We start from the raw sequence: 17,943 nt of genomic DNA, 5'->3' as shown, positions 1-17,943 counted from the left end.
ATTAGTATATGCTTAGGCTTAAGGGCTGTTGTTAAGGACACCATGGTGGCTATCCCTAGAAATGGTTTCAGGCCTCTATATTCAAAGGTACTCAGGCAAAAGGGATGCTGCTTGTTGGAAACACCACAGACCTTCTCTCTGCAGTATGGTATGAACCAGAATAGTGTGGTGTCTGAAAGGCTGGGCTCCATGCCTGAGAAGGGAATCACTTGTGCCCATAGTAGGCTGGAGAAGAGTTTTGGAAGACTGGGGATCTTTAGTAGTCATCACACTGGTAAGGCACCTGAATTGGGAGATGTCAGTCTAAGGGCCTGTCCTTGGGACCCACCTCACTGCTTGTTCTAGAGCAGTATTGCTAAGGTGGGGGAAAAAACCCTGCATTCTGATACATTTCTGCTGAGTATGTAAAACAGTATTACCTCCTTGTAGAGTAATTAGGCCCTGTATATGGAAATTAAGAATATGCACCTGTTCCTGGAAGGGAGATTGTTGGGGGAATTTATCCTACAGATGCCTTCCCATGGGTATAGAATGACAGCAGGGCGAGGATGTTCTTTAAAAGCTCCCAGCCAAGTTGTTGCAAAGGTCATAAATTATCCAGCAAGATGATAATGGTTGTAATTTTTTGTGAGTGATAAGTTATGTCTTGTTTACCATCATAGAAAAGGTATAAGTGTTTAATTTGTGTGGACACTGTTTGGCTTTCTCTTGTAAACTTCAGTAATCAACTTGGGGCCTAGGGTCTGTGTATGTAATACTTGCTGGTAGACAGTGCTCTCTGGTGGTCAAGTGGCCAAACTTCATGGCATCTGGATCCATTTCCCATGGCTGTCATACAGTAAGTACCACAAACTGGGTGCTTAGAAAACAAATGTATTCTCTTACGGTTCTGGAGGCCAGAAGTCCAGTATCAAGGTGTTGATAGGACCATACTCCCTCTCAAAGCTCTAGCAAGGAATCCCTCCTTGTCTCTTCCAGCTTCTGGTGGTTGCTGGCAATCCTTGGGGTTCTTTGGCTTGTGGCTGCATTATCCCAATGCCTGCCTCCTCTCATGTGTGTCCTTTTCCCTTCTTATCAAGAAACCAGTGATTGGATTTAGGGCCCTCCCTAAATACCCTATTTCCAAATAAGGTCATGTTCTGTGGTTGCAGGTGGATGTGAATTTGGAGGTGGGGAGGACACTATTCAACCTCCTACAGAATCCTTCCTTAACCTTTCTGTTGATTCACTTCAATTAATCTAATAAATAACTTAGTCCTGAGCTGTCTATCACGAATAAGGATTCTCACCTGCATACATAGTATTAGTTTTCTTTTGGTATGATTTGCTCTTACGCACACTTTTTCCTATCACCATGGAAATAGTATCTGATATGTTTACTGTTCTTTTTGTTATGGGGGTATTAGGGGGTCTCTCAGGAGCTGAACTGGATTGTTAACTTTCCGTTCCCTATCTTCCCTGGCTTGTAAAATAAATGCTAGCTAACCTGCTGAGTTCTTGCCCAGAGCCAGTTGCTGCCTTTGTACTTAATACTGCAACTCATCCCATTATCACACAAGGTTTACTACACTGTAGAGTTAAGCTTGGGGGAGCCTTTTGAAAACAGACTTTATGGGGTGCCTGGTGGCTCAGTCCGTTGGGCATCTGATTCTTGATTTTGGCTCAGGTCATGCTCTCAGGGTCCTGAGATTAGTTCTGCTCATTCTCTGTGGTCAGCAGAGAGTCTGTTTGTCCGTCTCCCTCCCCCATTGCCCCTCCTCCTGCTCGTTCATGGGGGCTCTCTCTCTCTCAAATAAATAAATGCATCTTTAAAAGAAACAAACAGACTTTAAATCATCTAGGTAGCCACTCATTTTCTTTCATAGCTGCCTCTGTGCTTTCTGCTCCTCCTTAGTTCAACTGATGATGGCTACACTCAATTATCAGTGATCTACAGAAGAAAGATTCTTTAGCAATCATTTTCCAGATATCACATTCCTTGCAAAAGAATCTTTGTGCTGCTGTCAAAAGATATATTTATCTTCTGCTATTTGGCACCTCTTTTTCCTTGAATCCTCCCTTAAAAGAAACAGCTTTATTGAGATCTAATCCATGTACTGAACAATGTACCCATTTAAAGCCTACACTTCAGTGGTTTTTAGTATGTTCACAGAATTGTACAGCAATCACCACAATTTTAGAACATTGTCATCACCCCTCCAAAAGAAGCTCTATACCCATTAGTAGTTACACCCATGTCCCCCAGCCCTAGGCAACCACTAACCTGATTTCTGTCTACAGCTCAGGACTAAGTTATTTATTAGATTAATTGAAGAATTGCCTCTTCTGGATGTTTCATTTGAACGGAACCATAAGATGTGTGGTCTTTTGTGACTGATTTCTTTCACTTAAGATAATGTTTCAAGGTTCATTTGTGTTGTACTGACTTTTGAAGTTCACATTTAGCAAGACTGATTCTTGATAGATTTTGTTTATTTTTTAAATATATTTTGTAAAGATTTTATTTATTTGATGGAGAGCACAAGCAGGGGAAGCAGCAGGCAGAGCGAAAGGGAGAAACAGGTTCTCCCCACTGAGCAGGAAGCCCGATGCAGGGCTTGATCCCACGACCCTGAGATCATGACCTGAACCGAAGGCAGATGCTTATCTGACAGAGCCATGCAGGTGCCCCTTGATAGGATTTTATAATGAACTTTTAGTTCATAGAAATATTTATCTCTAAAAATAGTAATAAAGTACATTAATGTTTATACATACAAAAAGACATTATAGACTTTATGGCTTTCAAAATAAAATTTTCAGAAGTATACAAGTGAATATTTTGTCAGTTTTTCAGAATTTTAAATAAAACATTTCAATTTTCTAATTTGCTCATCTATGCTTAATTTATTAAAAAAGTGATTGGTTTTAAAGTGTTCTGAAAAAGTGGCTGATGTTAAACAGGTTTTATTTGGAAATATCAAATTTCTGAAACTGTCAAAGTCTTCAATCCTTCAAATACTTTGTACCTAAATAGAATTTGACAGATACAGTTCCACATTACCAATTTTAATTTTAAAATTGCAGCTGAGTATTAGTAACTTATTGCTGAATAATTACTCCAAACCCCAGTGGTTTAAAACAAGAAACATGTATTTTGTCACAGTTTCTGGAGATAAGATTTTTTTTTTTTTTAAGGCAGGCTACACACTCAATGCAGGGCTTGAGTTCACAACCCTGAGACCAAGAGCTGGATGCTCCACCAACTGAGCCACCCAGGTGCCCCTATGGAGATAAGGGATGTGGGAGAGGCTTAGCTGGGTGGTTCTGGTTGAAGGTCTCTCACGAGGTTGCAGTTAGATGCCAGTTGGGGCTGCAATCATGCAAAGGCTTTCCTGGGCCTGGAGGATGCCTTCCAAGATGACTGACTCATATGGCCTCTGGTTGGAAGCCTTAGTTCTTAGCTATGCGCTCTCTTCGTAGACAGCTTGAGTATCTTTATGTTTGGCAGCTGGTTTCTTCCAAAATGAGTGATCCAGGAGACAGTGAGAAAGAAGCCAAAATGTATTTTATGGTCTAGGTTCACAAGTTACATGTCATTATTTTGCCATGTTGCCTGGTCACACAGATCCACTCTGATCCAGTGTGGGAAGAGTCTACATGAGGATATAGGCAGGGATCACATGGCAGTCTTGGCTGGCTATGCTGGAAAGTCATCTGAATCCCCAGACTGACACAGTCCAAAAATAATTTGAAGTTGCTCATTAGGCAGTAAATATTAGGTCGACTTTGGCTGTTTTTTTTTTAACTGGCATCTGAACACTTGAACTTCAAGAACATTGCATGGACCATGTGAAAATATATTTCATATGTGTGTGTACATATATATGAATATATATTGAAAAAGTTTGCGTATTTAAAGCAAAACGGCAGCTTTTGAAAAAGTTTAGAAATTGTGTACCAGCCATCACTAGTCTAATAAATTGAACCCTAAAGAAGAATTAGATAGTAGAGTAACATCTGTACATGCTTGAGGAGAGGCTTCACTGTTATTTTAAATTAAAACTGTGTTGTCTGCTACGGTAGCCACCTACTATGTGTGGCTGTCAAACACTTGAAATGTAACTACTCTAAATGGAGATGTGCCATAATGTTAAAATTAAAGACTTAGTTAAATTGTAAGTGATCTCACTAATGTTTTTCATGCTCATTATGTGTTACAATGATGATATTTTGGTTGTATTGGGTTAAATACCTTAAAACTAATTTTGCCAGTTTCTTTTTACTTGCATGTAGCTACTGCAAAATTTAAAGTTACATGTACTTGCATTTGTGGCTCACATTCTATTTCTTTTGGGGAGTGCGGATTTGAAGTGGAAAAGTTTGGCTGGATTTAAAAATCCTTTGGCAGGATCACAAGAAAACATTAATCTATGAATAAAAACAAAAGCTGCTAGATTTAAAGAATGGATCATTTCCCTGAACTTTGCATTAAAGAGATTGAATTATTTGAAACCTGGTCAATGGAAAGAATAGAGAATTTTTGGAAAATGGGGAAATGGTCTCCTACTTGGGTTTTTTTTTTTAAAGATTTTATTTATTTATTTGAGAGAGTACTGGTGCATAAGCACAAACCAGGGGTAGGGACAGAAGGAGAGGGAGAAGCAGACTCTCAGCCGAGCAGGGAGCAAAGGCTGGGCTTGATCCCAGGACCCCGAGATCATGACCTGAGCTGAAGGCAGACACTCAACCAACTGAGCCACCCAGGTGGCTGCACATAGTTGCACTACCTGCTAGTGCAAATGAAGCTGTCCATTAGTGGCAACTCTAAAAATGGGAAGAGATGATCTTTAGACAGTCCTCTTGGTCAGGGATTACATACACACTTGATCCTTATTATTCACGAACCCTTGTTTGTCAGCTTGCCTACTTGCTAAGATTCATTTGTAACCCCCAAATCGCTGCTCCCAGGGCTCTCACAATCATTGCAGATATGAACAGAGCAGCAAAAAATTTGAGTTGTCCAAAGTGCAGGTTTCCAGCTCAGGTAAAAAAAAAAAAAGTGATACCTGCCTTCTTGTGATACTTGCCTTCTTCTCTCATACTGTATACAAGTGTCCTTTTTGTGGTTTATTTAGTGGCATGTTTTTTGTTTGTTTTGTTTTTGTGTGTATTTTTTTCTTTTTACATGTCTATGCCTTTTGATGGTGATTTTGCTGTTGGAAATAGCCCAGGTATAGTGTCACAGAGCCGTCTAGTGTCCTAAGTTCAGAAAGGCTGTGATGTGCCTTATGGAGAAAACCATATGTTAGATAAGCTTCCTTCAGGCATGAGTTTATAAGGAAGGGAAAATAATTATTCCTCTACTCTTCTGTGTCCTTAGCTGAGACTCCTGTAATAAAAGACAGATTAATAAGAGCAGAACAAACAGAAGTTTATTAATACATCGGCCTCATGTAGAGGTGGGAGATATCCAGGGAGCTATGAGTAACTCTCAGAGGTGGTTTAGAACTCAGGATTAAGTGCCATCTTCATAGGGGGAGGGAGGACACATAGGCCTCTCGGGGAACAGCAAATGGTTTTTAGGAAAGCTAGAGGGGCCCTCAGAAGACTTGATGGGAGGTTGACAGTTCGGGAACAGAGGGTGTCTAGGTGGGGTGCCAACTTCTAGTCTCCTCTCCTGTGATGAGAGTTCATCTTGCCCACTGAAGACCTCCCAGGAGGGGACTGATGTTCCTGAATTCCTTTGGAGGAGATGTTTCAGGCAGAGGAGGGAGATCAGAGGGTCTCTCCTGCACCTGCTCCTTTCCAGTGCCTTTGGCTCAAAGAAATCAATGTTGGGATGGCATATTCTGCTGCCCTTCATGTTTTGGTGCTGTGGTCAGTGAATTTGACGTTAATGAAAGAACGATATGGCCCATCCAGAGAAAGGAAAAAGAAATGTGCAGACCTGTACACAAGGCCACTCTCAAAAGTAACACCTGTGGTGTGTGATGGAGTGAAGAAGATAGAAAGGGGGCTAAATGCATGGATTTATGAGATGACTAGTCTTTAAACAGCAATTAAAATGGTTAGTGGGGAGCATTGTTGTGAGGCTAAAAGCCAAAGAAATTTACGGTCATGTTATCCAGCATCAGGAGGAATGTGATGCCTTTCATGGTTGGTTCATATGTCTCCAAATAAAAGGGTTGTGTGGAAAAACAGGTTTTCAGTGTTAATAAAACTGGCTTTTTTTTAAGATTTTATTTATTTATTTATTCATGAGAGACAGAGAGAGAGAGGGGGGCAGAGACATAGGCAGAAGGAGAAGCAGGCTCCATGCAGGGAGCCTGATTTGGGACTTAATCCTGGGACCCCAAGATCACACCCTGAGCTGAAGGCAGATGCTCAACTGCTGAGCCACCCAGGCATCCCCAAACTGGCTTGTTTTACAAGGATGTTGGCAAATGATCCATATAACACAAATAGCCTCTCGGTTGAAAACATTCTGACCAGAGGAACCTGAGCGTAAGAAACAGTCCAGAGGTTACTAATGCAGTGTTTGCAGGGACTCTACAGAGTGTAAATACTACAGAATGAAACTATGTTAGTGTTTGCAGGGGCTCTAACAGAGCGTGACTAATACTGCATTTGCATGGACTCTACAGAGTATAACGACTACTACAGAGCTTAACTAATGGGAATCAACTCTTTCACATACACAGCATGTTATTAAAAATTAAAAAAATTAATTGAAAAAAACAACTTTCTCACTTAAAAAATTGGAAAGACTTGAGAAGTTTTATACAAATTCAATGTTTAACATCTTCCTCAGTATCTTCTATTTTATTCTTGTAACCATATAAAGAAAATACTGTAATCCTTTCTGCCAAGGCTCAGTGTAAGTGGCCTTTGTGCCTCCAACTCACTCCTGTGTGTTATATGTGCAGCAGCATATCTGCGTGTGCTATCAGATGAGAAAAATTGGGAATCACCATATCACACACTTATTTAGAAATCATTTATATGCGACTCAAACAGCCTAATGACCATCCTTAATAGAATGGATAAATACCCATTAAAAAGAATAAGGCAGCTCTAAATGTAGGAAAATGGAAGAGGCTTCAGAATATATTAAATGAGGAGAGGAGGCAAGATGGTGGAAGAGTAGGGGTCCTCATTTCATCTGGTCCCCCAAATTTAACTAGGTAACTATCAAACCATCCTGCACACCTATAAATTCAATCTGAGATGTAAAGAAAGAACATCTGGAACTCTACAAATAGAAGAGTGACCACTTTTTGCAAGAGAGGAGTACAGAGTAGACAACTGGTAGGGCGAGGGAGTCTTTGTAAGCCGGCTGCAGGAAAGTGGATACAGCCCTGGGTCTCAGGATGGGACCTTTGGAAATCTGCACCTGTGAGAGATTCCCTGCCTGAGAGGTGCTCAGGGGTGAAGGAGGGCAGAATCGCAGGAGGGACAATGGGGTCTCAACGTTCCTGGAGGCACAGAAAGAACAAGGGACACCTAAGCTGGCAAGGTTCCCAAGAACTGGCACAGGGAAAGGGGTTTAGGTCAGGGAGCCCAGGAGAAGGCTCAGCTTGTGCCATAAGCCACAAACCACAGACCAATGGGGTGTCTGTTGTCAGTGCTGGATCACAGACAAAGGGCTGGAACATAGCAACCCTTAGGCTTCATCCGGGAGAGGCAGAGCGGGTGCCCACTAGATGGGGTGAATGCTCTACATGCCAGGGCTCCAGAAGGGAGAGAAGCAGGTAGGCCCTCCACTTCCTCCAGGAGGGGTTGGGTGGGTGTGTGAACAAGTGGGCAATCCCCACCCCTGCACATTGCACAGATCAGTATCCCCCTACCTGCCTCTGAGGAGGATCTGAGTGATTGGGCGGTTTGGCACATGTTGGGATCTCTAGGCTCTGGGGCTGGAGATTGGGTACAGCCTTTTTTTGTTTTTATTTTTTAAATAAATTTATTTTAATTTTATTTTTTTAAATAAATTTATTTTTTATTGGTGTTCAATTTGGCAACATACAGAATAACACCCAGTGCTCATCCTGTCAAGTCTTTTTTTGTTTTTAATTTTTACCCCCTCTCTCATCCTCAAAAGAGGTGGGGCCTCCAGGAACAAAGACCTCACAGAGCAAACTGCTTACACAGAGCCTGGCCACCTGGCAATGGGTGGAGCATTTCCACCCAGGAACAGACACCTGAGAATCAACACAGCAGATTCCTCCCCCAGAAGACCAGCTGGAAGAACACATTTATGGACCAAACAGGACTGGAAAGCTCCAGGACAGGGGGAAAATAGTATATAGAACTCGAGGTTTCTCTCTTGTGATTAGTTAACATTTCAGGTTAAAATTTTCTGATATTCTTTCTTTTTTCCTGTCTCAACTATAATATTTTATAAAATCTTCATTTTTAAGTTTTTTCTTTTTTAACCTTCATATTTTACAATTACATGTTATAGATATATTCATTTTTGGCTTCCTTTCACTGTATTCAATTATATTTATATATAAATTATATATATGTACGTGTGTGTATGTATATATATATATGTTTTGCGTTGTTTGTTTTTTTTTTTTTTTGTGAGTTTGGAATTTAGTACTTTGTAGCATACAGACCAAAATACCTTCAGAACCAAGTGGAGCACCATTTTGGTCCACCCTGTGAGATTATATTCTCTCTCTCCTTCCTATACCCCCAACCCCCTTTTTTTTGTTGCTGTTGTTTCTCTATGTAAGTTTTGCTTTAAAAAAAATAATTTTGGAATGTAGTACCTTCTAACATATAGACCAAAATACACTCAGAACCAAGTGGATTACTGTTTTGGTCCACTCTGTGAGATTATATTCTCTCCCCCCCACCATTCCCCCCACCTTTTTTTGTTGTTTCTCTCTCTTCTTTTTAATTTGGTTTTCTTTTTCTTTGTCTTTTTTCTTTTATTTCCTGGTCCCTGACCTCTTCGGAATTGTCTAGTGTGTATTTTGCTTGGGTCATGTTTGATATTTTTGACTCTGCTCACTTGTGCAGCCATTCTGCACTGGACAAAATGACTAAAAGGAAGAATTCACCACAAAAGAAAGAACCAGAGGTAATTCTCTCTGTCACAGATCTAATGGGTATGGATTTAAGTAAACTGCTGGAGATAAAATTCAACAATTATAAAGTTACTAGTTGGACTTGAAAAAAGGATAAAAGACTCTAGAGAATCTCTTAGTGCAGAAATGAGATCTAATCAGGCCAAAATTAAAAATACTCTGAGATGCATTCTAAACTGGATGCTCTAACAGCTAGGGTAAATGAATAATGAATCAGAAGAGAGAATAAGTGACATAGAAGACAAGTTGATGAAAGGAAGGAAGCTGAGGAAAAGAGAGAAAAACAATTAAAAGCCCATGAGGAGAGGCTCCAAGAAATACGTGATAATTTGAAAAAAAAATAACATTCATATTATTGCAATTCCATGGGCGTGGAGAGAGAGTACCAGAAGGTATATTTGAACAAATCATAGGTGAGAGCTTCTCTAATCTGTGGAAGGAAACAGGCATTCATATCCAAGAGATAGAGAGGATCCCTCTCAAAATCAACAAAAGCCAATTAATACCCTATTATTAGTGAAGCTTGCAAATTTCAGAGATAAAGAGAAAATCCTGAAAGCAGCTTAAGACAAGAGATTCCTAACATATCAGATTAACAGCAGATCTATCCAAAGAGACCTGGCAGGCTGCAAAGGGCTGGAAAGATATATTCAGAGTACTAAATGAGAAAAATAGGCAGCCAAGAATACTTTATCCAGCAAGGCTGTCATTCAGAATAGTAGGAGAGATAAAGAGCTTCCAGAATGGACAGAAACTGAAAGAATATGTGACCACCAAACTGTCTCTGCAAGAAATATTAAGGGAGACCCTGTAAGTGAAGAGGGAGCCCAAAGAAACAGAGACAATCTGCAGAAACAGGGACTGTATAGGTAATACAATGGCATTAAATTATTATATTTCAATAGTTACTCTGAACATGAATGGGCTAAATGCTCCAGTCAAAAGACACAGGGTATCAGACTAGATAAAAAACCAGACCCATCTAAAGGCTGTCTGCAAGAGACTCATTTTAGACCTAAAGACACTTTCAGACTGAAAATGAGGGGGGGGGGGGGGGGTGGAGAACCATTTACCTTGCAAATGGTCCTCAAAAGAAAGCTGGGGTAGTAATCCTCATATCAGATAAATTAGATTTTAAATCAAAGACTGTAATAAGAGAGAAGAGGAATACTTACATCATACTTAAAGGGTCTATCCAACTAGAAGACCTAACAATTGTGAATATTTATGCCCCTAATGTGGGAGCAGCCAAGTATATCAATCAATTAATAACCAAACTAAAGAAACACATAGATAATAATACATTAATAGTTGGAGACTTCAACACTCCACCCTCAGCAAAGGACAGATATTCTAAGCAGAAGATCAACAACCAGATGGGCTTCATGGATATGTACAGAACATTCCATCCTAATGCAACAGAATACACATTCTTCTCAAGTATACATGGAATTTTCTCCAGAATAGACCACATACTGGGTCACAAATCAGATCAGGTGGCTCAGTGGTTTAGTGCCACCTTCAGCCCAGGACGTGATCCTGGGGCCCCGGGATCGAGGCTCACATCAGGCTCCCTGCATGGAGCCTGCTTCTCCCTCTGCCTGTGTCTCTGCCTCTCTCTCTCTCTCTCTGTGTGTGTCTCTCATTAATAAATAAATAAAATCTTAAAAGCAAATAAACAAAAACAAATCAGGTCTCAACTGATAGCAAAAGATTGGGATTATCCCCTGCATATTTTCAGACCAAAGATGCTTTGGAACCAGAATGCAATCACAAGAAGAAATTTGGAAGGGACTCAAACACTTGGAGGTTAAAGAGCATCTTACTTAAAAATGAATGGGTCAACCAGGAAATTAGAGAAGAATTTAGAAGATTTGTGGAAACTAATGACAATGAAAGCACAACTGTTCAAAATCTTTGGGATATAGCAAAGGTGGTTTTAAGAGGGAAGGACATTTCAGTACAAGCCTCATTCAAAAACATGATCTGGATTTAATGGTGGATGCATATATCAAACTCTATATAACTAAGTCAGAGCTTCCTATAGATAACTCAGAAATCATTGAAAATATCTAAGAGACTTAAACATTTTTAAAAATTTAAATCCAATTAATTAACATATAATGTATTATTGGTTTCAGAGGTAGAGGTCAGTAACTCATCAGTCATCATCCAGAGCTCATTACAACACATGCCCTCCTTAATACCCATCACCCAGTAACCCTGTCCCCCGACACCCTTCCCCTTCAGCTACCCTCATTTTGTCTCCTATGATTAAGAGTCTCTTATAAAACAAGATGAAATCAGAGAGGGAGACAAACCCTAAGAGACTTTGATTTGTTTTTATTTTTTAAATTTTTCCTAAGAGATTTTAAAAATAGGCTTCCTCTTATCTTTGGTATCTGGAAAAATCCGTAAGAAATTTAAAAACATCTTACAGAGGAGCTGTCAGGTTTATGTAGGCCATCTAGTAACCAAATATCTTGACCCATTGACCTCTCATTGAGGTCATTAGCTCATTAAATACTTAGCCATTGATAATCTGTCTATTTAAATGGCCCCTATTTGAACTCTCATGCTGCGGAGACATAATTGTTCTTCCAGAAGATAAGGATTGAAAGTGCCACATTGCACTTCAATGGGATCCCAGCTAATGGTGCTTGGGAATTGTTTTAGTTAATTCATTTTAGACATAACATTTGTTATCATTTGATCCAATTGTCGGGTACTGAGTTATCAGTTCTTAGAAGAAATAGATTTTGAAGAGGTATGGGAAGAAGGAACACATTTTATAAAATGTTTCGATGCAACTCATGAGTGACCTCTGAATAGTAGGAGTGTTAGCATGTTAAAAATCTGTAATGGACAGTGAAGACAGTTACTAGAGAGAGAGAGAGAGAGAGAGAGAGATGTGAGCTTGCTAAGCAAGGACTGCCGTGTAGATTTTGTCTTTATCAAATAAACTTGAAAGGAACAAGTTACAATTAAAGTTTGAATGGGGGAGCCTGCCCTTTTCCACACTGGGTTGTTGCTCTTTACATTCCATTGTCCAGCCTGCATCATTATAAGCTCTTTAGCAAGTATATGCTGAACACCTCTGTTCATGGTCGAGACAAGAGTCTATGGATACCGACAACTGATTTGTCTGTTTTCTTCTCTTTTTCCTTGATTATATCTAGTCCATGAATATATAAAGACTATATCAAGCCTTGTTTTGATTTATAAACAAAACCCGGAAAACCTACAAAAATGAGTGTTTCGTGGTTTATCTAGGAATAACACAAAAAATATTGCTGTTAGTTTTGGTGAAGAAAATGAATTTTGTACAGTTTATCTCAACCTAAGTAAAATGTAAATTTTGTTTAAAAAAGTATATTGAATGAGAAAAGCATGGTACCATATAGTATGTGCGTTAGTTTTTTATTGCTGCTGCAGCAAATTATCACTAACTCAGTGGCTTAATACAACATAAATCTATTATCTTACAATTCCATAGATAGAAAATCTGACAAAGGTCTTGATTGGGCTAAAATTAAGCTGTCAGCTGGGCTACATTCCTTTCTGGAAGTTCTAGGGGAGAATTATTTATATATTTAAAGATTTAAAAAATTTATTTAGAGAAAGAGCAGGAGTGGGGAGTGGGCTGGGGGTGGGGATGGGGCAGAGGCAGAGAGACAAGCAGACTTCCTCCTAAACAGGGAGCCTGGACCAACGTCTCTGGGGCTCGATCAATCCCAGGACCCAGAGACATGACCCTGAGCTGAAGGCAGATGCTTAACTGACTGAGTACCCAGTCCTAATATTTTAATTTAATTTTGTTTTGTTTTGCCTTTTCCGGCTTCTAGGGGCTGCCTGCATCCCCGGCTTCCTACCTCTTTGAAGCCAGCAATGTTGCATGTCTGACCATTCTTCCATAGTCACATGTCCGAAACCTAGAAAAATTCTCAGCTTTAAGGATTAGTATATGATGACATTGGGCCCATCTGGATAATCCAGGATAATATCCCCATCTCAAAATCTTTAACCTAAATGACACCTGAGAAATCCCCTTTGTCCTGTAAAGTGATCTATTCACAGGTTCTGGGGATTAAGATGTGGACCTCTTGGGGAGAAGGCATTATTCTGCCTGTAGTATGCACATTTGTGTACAAGAAATATTTAGGGGCGCCTGGGTGGCTCAGTAGTTGAGTTGAGTTCTGCCTTTGGTTTAGGTAGTGATCCTGGGGTCCTGGGATCCAGTCCCTCATCAGGCTCCCCACAGGTAGCCTGCCTCTTCCTCTGCCCGTGTCTCTACCTCTCTCTGTGTGTCTCTCATGAATAAATAGATAAAGTATTAAAAAATGTATTTATTTAAACAGACTATCTTGGGCATCTGGGTGGGTCAGTCGGTTAAGCATCTGCCTTCAGCTCAGGTCATGATCCCAGGGTCCTGGGATCAAGTCCTGCATTGGGCTCCTTGCTCAGTGAGGAACCTGCTTTTCCCTCTGCCTCTTACCCTCCCCTGCTTGTGCTCTCTCTCATGCTTTCTCTCCCAAATAAATAAATAAATAAATAAATAAATAAATAAATAAATAAATAAAATCTTAAAAATAATAAATGGACTATGTCTGTCTGGAAGGGCACATAAGAAATTGGTAACAGTACTTGCTTCTGGGGGGACATGAGTACCTGGGGGGATATGGAGGCTGACTTTACACTGTGTATATTTCGTTCTTTTTGATTTTTTAATCAGTGTGCATGTATTTAAAATAAGTGAAGAAAAAATTTAAAGGTCTTAAGCTGTGTGGTGGTTCATCAGTATTGTTTGTCTTTTTTGTGTACATATCTTAAATACTGCCTAAGTAAAGAAAAAATCCAGGGACACTTGACTGGCTCAGTGGGTAGAGCATGCAACTCTTGATCTCAAGGTTGTGAGTTCAAGACCCGTGTTGGTCATAGAGTTTATTTGAGAAGGAAGGAAGGAAAGAAGAAAGGAAGAAAGGAAGGAAGGAAGGAAGGAAGGAAGGAAGGAAGGAAGGAAACAAAGAAAAACTCAACTGCTTCTATCTGCCAGGATGGTCACTAGATGGCGACCTCCCACTCTCCCTGTTCTGTCCTGGTCACAGCATTTTCACCTAGCCTGTGTGTTCATCTTGATCCCCACAAAGATGAATGGTGGTGCTAAGGCTTCAGCACACAAACTAGTTGCATTCAGTTTTGCTGGTTTCTTTACAGTTCCATTATGTTTGAAGCCTGTTTCCTCCTCTGTGAAATGTGGTTATCATAGTACCAGCTCATAGAAGAATTATGAAGACTCTACAGGAATATCTCTAAGATGCATAAATGTCTTTCAAAAGGCACACCTAGTAAGCATTGGGTAACTGTTAGCTATTTTTTCTTTAAAAATATTTTGTTTATTTATTCATGAAAGACACACAGAGAGAGGTAGAGACAAAGGCAGAGGGAAAAGCAGGCTCCATGCAGGGAGCCCGACGTGGGACTTGATCCTGGGACTCCAAGATCGCACCCTGGGCCGAAGGCAGATGCTTCATTGCTGAGCCACCCAGGTGTCCTTGGTAGCTATTAATAACAACATCCACCTCCTTGGTTAGGGAGTTTCTCCAACAACTTTCCTAATTGTGTCCTAGTTTACTAGTCTTTGGATGTCTCCAACACTTCTTCCAGGTAAGAAAGAAGTGTATCTTGCATTTAGCTTTTTGTGAAATACCTCATTCTAGAATCACACTCTGATTTCCCCAAATAGGGCCAACTCCACAAATCCAAAATGCATACCAGATCAAGTTAAGATACACTAAAAATCTAGGACTCTTGTGAACTGATCTCTAAGTGAATACGTTAAGGGTTATGACACAATTAGCAGGAATTCGTAAACTCATTTTTGATGAAAGCTACCCAAGCTACCACCACACACATTGAAAGGATATTTTCTCAACTGTGGCTTCCTATTTTCCAATCAGAAAATAAAATTTAAAAAGCTAAAGAGCTCTATTAAGATCCCAGATTGAGGGGATCCCTGGGTGGCTCAGTGGTTTGGCACCTGCTTTCAGCCCTGGGCGTGATCCTGGAGTCCCGGTATCGAGTCCCATGTCGGGCTCCCTGCATGGACCCTGCTTCTCCCTCTGCCTGTGTCTCTGCTTCTCTCTCTGTGTATGTCTCTCATGAATAAATGAATAAAATCTTAAAAAAAAGATCCCAGATTGAAGGCAAAGAGCAAAGGTAAAGCACATAGTAGGTGCTCAAAAAATGCTTCTCTATCCTGTTCTATGGGATTGTTGATGTTGTTCTTTCAGCCAAGTCTCTTATTTTCAGAAGTCTCAAGATAATGCCATTAAGTGGAAGGGTATGTGTGCTAAGAATAGAAACAAAAACATTGAAAGACATTTTATGGGCTTGAGAGCCATGACCAAAGATATCTTTGGGATAGTCACTGCCACATATCCCTAGATGCAACAGTGAAATCTGCATCAAGAAAGGGTATCTCCTGGAGTGAGCTCTGGTGTGGACACAGGGTGTCACTATTTTTATTTTTCTGAAGATTTATATTTATTTATTTGGGGGGGGGGAGAGGAAGAGGGAGAGAGAGAATCTCAAGCAAACTCCCTGCTGATTGTGGAGCCTGATGCAGGGCTCAATCCCATGACCCTGAGATCATGACCTGAACTGAAACCAAGAGCCAGACACTCAACAGACTGAGCCACCAGGTGCCCCCATGGGTGTCATTATTTTTAGAGGCATGCCAGTCTCTCAGGCTGTCCCTGGGAGGACCTGGCTTATCTGCTCTGTTCAACTCTTTAAGCCAATAAATGGGGAGTTTGGCTGGGCTTCTAGGCATCCTGGAGGCAGAACGTTCAATATGCAGTAACGTTAGAGATACTGTAGTAAAAGGTTCTGTTTGTATTACAGGCTGGTTAGGGTAGCAAAGCCCTGGTGAGTAGCAAACTCCTGGGTCAGTCAGAACCCAGAGTCTGGACCAGCAGCACAAAGAGCTTGAAGAAGGTGACCTGGAGGACTCCAAGAAGGAGGCTGACCCTTACTGCAAAGGTCACCGTACCTGGGATGGTGATAACCTGGTGGCCGGGGTTGGGGGGTGGGCGGGTAAGACCAGAGCAGTGGGAAGAGGACCCTGACTGCTGGTTGCAGGGCTGGAGACTCTATACATGTGGAGAAGTACAGCGGGCTGATGGATTCTTCACAATGGCCAGCACAGCTGGGACCTGGATTTCATTTCTGGGTTTCATTCCTACAATCTCCTTGGCACTGAAGACCCCGATCTCCAGCTAGTGCTGAAAACTTGAGGCTGGTTGGCATGGAGGTCTGGGCAGAAGAACTCCTTGGTACTTCTGGCCTGTGGGGAAGTAGGTGCCAGAGACAGAGCCAGGGAACTTAAGAGTGGTCATCTTCATGCCCAGGTTAGCCTGTGCCTTTTGATGGGCCAGGGGAGCTGGCTTAGAGTAGCAGCAAACCCTTGTTCTGTGGTGAGATCTCACCTGCTGAGAAATCAAAGACTTCTTGCTCCAGCTGAAGCTGCCACTGATGGCCTCTGCCTGAAAGTCCTCCGAGTAGGGAGCACCGTGTTCTCAGTATGGAGCTTCTTGTGAGGGACAATTGCTTGACAGGTTGAGTCATCCCCAAATCTGGTTTTGACAGCACTTACCTAAAGTGCTGCCTTTGGGTAATTTCCAATCAACTGAATTCTGTTGTTGGGTTACGTGCATTAAAGATCTTGAGTATAGATGTTCCTGATTCAGAGGATGAGGTTATAGTGTTCTGAATGCAATGCTATGATCATGATGTTTTTTGGACCAAAATGGCAACAAGCTGGGTCAGGAGTCTTTTGGGGCCTACAGCAATATTCTGGAACTTCAGTTCCTATTGGTCAAATGCATGAAGAGTTCTATAATTTTACTTGTCAGCTTTTCTGGACCTTGTAATGAATGGGGGTCTATACCATTAGGAAGACCTCATAAGACTCAGAACTGTGTTCTCCAAAATTGGCAACTTGAATCCTGCAGGATATATGTTCTTGTAAACTGCCTCCTGGATCTCTCTTCTGCCTGGAACTTATGATCCTCTTGCTGAGCACCAAGGCAGTTTCCCCATGCTTAGTCATCTTCTCGATCTTGGAGGAGATAGAAGTTAGTGCATAGATTTAAGGATATGAGAAATATCACAGGTTTCTATTGGAGGAAGTAATTGAGAGGACAGGACCACCAGCTGACCCTCCTGGGGGTCAGACCTGGGCTGCTGAAGGCCCCTCCCCTGTTCTTGGAATATATGCTCTGTCCCACTGTCCCCATAGTGGGAACTGTTTTCAAGGACATAGCCTTGAGAGAGTAAAGTGTTGTGGAGTGTGTGTGCCTGAACCCAGTTAAAGCTTCTCTCTAAAAACTTTTAAGATTCTGGTGGGCAGGTGCAGAGATCTACTCATCTTAACAGCCGCCCAAGATAAGCCTCGTAAGTAAGTTACCTTGCTCATTAAACCTGCCAGCTACCAATCTGGAATTGTCTGGATCTTTCTTTACTCTCTCCTTGTCCTCTATGAATATGGGCATTTTTTCCTTGAACCAACACTTTCTTAGAAGCTGTGTGCTTCTCTGTCCTTTACAATGATCATTAAAGACCAGCCTTGCCAAGGCCTTGGTAGTATTTCCAGTAGGAGCTGTCCTTCAAGGCTTTTAGTGTAGAATGGTTGTGCTTGAAGGTCAGCAGTGCTTTAGGATATGGGATTGGGATGAGAAATAGCATTAGCAGTATCAAAAAATGTGAATGGTGATGGCAGCTCTGGCTGTGTTGCCTTGCCCCACCTTTAGTGAACCTACTACCTCTGAAGCTTCTTCCCTATGAGTTCCACTTTGTGTCCTCCTCC

The 17,943-nt window shown here is 41.2% G+C and overlaps 1 long non-coding RNA gene across 2 annotated transcripts in view; it reads left to right on the top strand.

Moving 5' to 3' along the window:
• The window catches only part of LOC129502226 (uncharacterized), a 50,064-nt gene that overhangs the window by 13,376 nt on the left and 18,745 nt on the right, over positions 1-17,943 (top strand). The window contains exon 3 of one of the 2 annotated variants that reach the window (XR_008662907.1): positions 8,081-8,267. The exons of the other annotated variant lie outside the window; for it this stretch is intronic. This is a non-coding gene — a long non-coding RNA (uncharacterized LOC129502226). Of the gene's footprint in view, positions 1-8,080; positions 8,268-17,943 lie in introns of those variants that run through there. 2 annotated transcript variants of the gene reach the window in all.

This window comes from Nyctereutes procyonoides, unplaced genomic scaffold (genome assembly GCF_905146905.1).
Source record: "Nyctereutes procyonoides isolate TBG_1078 unplaced genomic scaffold, NYPRO_anot_genome, whole genome shotgun sequence".
In the NCBI taxonomy this organism is placed as follows: domain Eukaryota; kingdom Metazoa; phylum Chordata; class Mammalia; order Carnivora; family Canidae; genus Nyctereutes; species Nyctereutes procyonoides.
The sequence above is the reverse complement of the archived record's forward strand: the minus strand, read 5'-3'. Positions and strand labels throughout refer to the sequence as shown.